Genomic DNA, 4,131 nt, shown 5'->3' with positions numbered 1-4,131 from the left:
CCACCCGTAGGCGGAGGGAGGCTACCCTCTCGTTCACCGGGGTAAACCCCAACGTACAGGCGCCAAGATGGGGGGCAACAAGTATGCCCACTCCTGCCCGGTGCCTCTCACYGTGGGCAAMTCCAGAGTGGAAGTACGTCCAGCCCCTCTCAAGGAGACTGGTTCCAGAACCAGAGCCATGCGTTGAGGTGAGGCCAACTATTTCTAGCCGGAACCTCTCAGCCTTGCACACTAGCTCCGGTTCCTTACCCACTAGAGAGGTGATGTTCCACATCCCAAGAGCCAGCTTCTGCAGCCGAGGATCAGACCGCCAGGGTCCCCGCCATCGTGCCCCACCTCCAGGCCTGGCTCCAGAGTGGGGCCCCGGTGACCCGCGTCCGGGTGAGGGAACGCTAGATCCAAGGTTGTTGTGCATCATAAGGGGTCTTCGGGCTGCGCTTGTTCTGGTTCCTCACCTAGGACTTATCTGCCTTGGGTGACCCTACCAGGGGCATAAAGCCCCAGACAGCATAGCTCCTAGGATCATTGGGACACTCAAACCCCTCCACCACGATAAGGTGGCAGCCCGAGGAGAGGTACTGCCATCTAGTGGTAAGAAAATTACATGAATTACTCGGTTTTCTATAAGGACCCAGCAGAAGCCTGCGTCCTAATAAATCTGCTGCATATATTAAGGACGCAGCACTTCGTCTCCAAGGCCGAACCATGGTTTCGTTCACGCTGAGCTTAAGTGCAGCGGCTCTATTTCCCTCCTGTAGTGCCTGATCGACAGCCCTCAACTCAAAAGCTGCATGATAAAAGTTTGAAAACATTTCTCCGTCGTGCCTGCTGTTGCATGTGGTTGTTCTAAATGAAAATTAGCGCGTTCTTCTTTTGATTTACAATTTTGACTTCTAATGATTCACTTGCTGCTAGAGAGCCCCCTGGTGGTTGAAGAAAAATCCACAGAAAAGCCACACCGGACTATAATCTGCATGGTTCAAAGATTAGGAAAAAAGTAGCAGCTTATAGTCGGGAAAATATGGTACCGTAGGTGAAATTGAATAATTTCCACAGCACACCTGACGATCACTCACGGCACACTGGTGTGCCGCAGAACAGTGGTTGAAAAACACTGCTGTAAGTGGTCCGGTATGAAACGGGTGTGATAGAACAACGGTACCACAGCACTTTTAAATTTCAATAATCAGAATGCAGAAATTGTTTCCGTTGTTTTAAAAGGTTTATGTCCGTCTGCCTTTTCCCCATCGATAAGCTTCCCGACCGACCTGCACCTTAGGGACTTAAAAAAAAAGACGCACACATTGCGCAAAACTCTGAAACAGGAGAAGCGGGACATAAAACGGAGCGACGAACTAGATGTGAAATACGGCATAAAAACAGAATCCGACGCTGAACACATGATGTGAAACACATGACGATTAGGCGGCGCAGCAGGTGATGATATGATAAAATAAATCTAGCAACACGAAAGAAACTAAAGTGGACATAGCAATAAACCAAGAGGATAATACTAATCAAATGAAACTAAATGGAAATGAATGAAGAACAAAATGCAAGAATAAACTATCCATCCATTTTCTTACACCCTTGTCCCTCAGTGGGGTCGGGAAGGTTGCTGGTGCCTATCTCCAGTTGGCGTACCGGGCGAGAGGCGGGGTACACCCTGGACGGGTCGCCAGTCTGTCGCAGACCAACACAGAGACACACAGGACACAACCTTGCACACACACACTCACACCTAGGGGCAATTTGGAGAGGCCAATTAACCTGACAGTCATGTTTTTGGACTGTGGGAGGAAACCAGAGTACCCGGAGAAAACCCACACATGCACAGGGAGAACATGCAGAAAGACCGGGGCCGAGAATCGAACCCAGAACCTTCTTGCTGCAAGGCAACAGCTCTACCAACTGCGCCACTGTGCAGCCCAAGAATAAACTAAGAAATTAAAATAAATACAGGGGAATAAACTGGTATGGCAAGATCTTTCGATCAATAATTAATACATAGGACTGTATGGCAAAAATAAACAGACACTATTTCCAGATAAAAGGTAAAATAATATTGTTGAAATGTCATGGGTTTGTTGAGACTATATCTAGTACTGATAATAAATATATCTTAGGAACTGATCACTTATTTATGTTTTTAATTAGATTTGATATATTTATTTCTTCAATATCATTTTTTATGTCAGTGTTAATGTCATGAGGCTGATGACTCCATGACACTTTCAATTTGACTCATTAGGATTTAATAAAGAACCAGATTTGTTCTTTGTAATTTCTGTCCAGTAAAACTATTAATCTATAAATCAATAGGTCTATATAAAGATATAATCCATGTGTCTGTCTCATATTTGTATGGCATTAAAAGGACCTGAAACTTTTGTTTTTCCACTGAAAGCTCTGGTTTGCACAATAAATGCCATGTGGGTGAAGTTTTATGGATGATACTCTGATGTCCCATTCTCCTGAAGGCAGCACAGAGCTGCRYYACCAGAAACTGMCAAACACTGAAGAGAAGAAGAGTTATGATTAATGTAGTTACAGTTCTATCCATGTTTTAATGTTGCAGAGCTCAGTTGTTTTGCAAATAGTTCAAAGTTTAAACTGGCATTGCTGTACATCTTTTATCTGGTCATTTTGTGCAAAATTTAACAACTAGAAAATGGCACAATATAATAATTTTTTTTCCACTCTGATTGGCTGCTGTTAGGCCTACCAATTTTAACTTGAATGTTCATTGCATTTTTCGTAGACGCCCATGAAAATAATTTCTATTCCCATGACTTTTTTGTTCTCTGGGAAATTATTTTTGATAAATACAGAAACAAGCATAAAAATCAAAACATCTACAATAGTGATAGTAATATTAATGATAAAATAATGGTCAGTGGAAAGTAGCCTGCAAATTCTTTGGTGGGGGGCGGTGAGGGACCTGGATAAAGGCTAGGGGTCGCTGGCCCAAAAAAGGTTGAGAAACACTGTTCTCATTGTGACTAGACTACCTAACTTTTAAACAAAGTTAGCAGTAAAAATTTGGACATGTGACTATTCCAGAATTAAAACGGCTTAACCAAAAAGATTTAGTTCTATATATGAAAGTAAACTGACAACAGATGTTATAAATGAGCGATATTCAAGGCAACATTCCTGACAGATCGTTTACCTCAATCAAACGGAGTTTTTCTGATTCCATCTGCTGCTGCCTTTACTCTAAGCCGTTCAGAGGGGGGAGGAGAGGAAGCACTCTGCTGAATGCGCTGCTGTGCGCCTTCAAAATAAAAGCATGCGAGTGGAAGATTTTAAAATTCTTCGCAACTGCGGTGAAATTATTGGGGAGGGGGGATGAATGAGACTGTCTCTAATATTCGCTTCCTACGCCTATGCCTTTAAGCAACTTTCCAGGCTTGTATGTTCATATCTGTTGCAGTATTACCCAACACAGAAATATAAAAGAAAAGAAACAACTTCAAGCTGATTAACTTCAAACTTTTATGTCAAGTGGCTAAATGTGCACCTTTTATTCCAAACTGCCATGTTTTCCAGCTTTATTCAGCATAAGTTTATCTCATGTAGATGAAGCGGTTACCTGGCTATAGTAATTAGCTGCTCTGCGCTATCCATCCATCCATTTTTTATACACCCTTGTCCCTAGAGGAGTCGGGAGGGTTGCTGGTGCCTATCTCCAGCTAACGTTCCGGGTGAGAGGCGGGGTACACCCTGGACAGGTTGCCAGTCTATTGGAGGGCAACACAGAGATAGACAGGACAAACAACCATGCACGCACACACTCACACCTGGGGGCAATTTTAGAGAAACCAATTAACCTGACAGCCATGTTTTTGGACTGTGGGAGGAAGCTGGAGTACCCGGAGAAAACCCACACATGCACAGGGARAACATGCAAAGTCCATGCTGAAAGACCCCAGGCCGGGAATCAAACCCAGGACCTTCTTGCTGCAAGGCAACAGTGCTTGATCTGCGCTAATACTCACTAATTTTACAGTACTGAATAGCAAGATACGGGCTGTCAGGTCCCTGTATGACCGGTGTCAGAGTCTGTCCGCATTGCCGGCAGTAAGTCGGGCTCGTTTCCGGTGAGAGTTGGACTCCGCCAAGGCTGCC

Source organism: Poecilia reticulata, linkage group LG2 (assembly GCF_000633615.1).
Source record: "Poecilia reticulata strain Guanapo linkage group LG2, Guppy_female_1.0+MT, whole genome shotgun sequence".
Taxonomy (NCBI): domain Eukaryota; kingdom Metazoa; phylum Chordata; class Actinopteri; order Cyprinodontiformes; family Poeciliidae; genus Poecilia; species Poecilia reticulata.
This window is presented reverse-complemented; position numbering follows the sequence as displayed.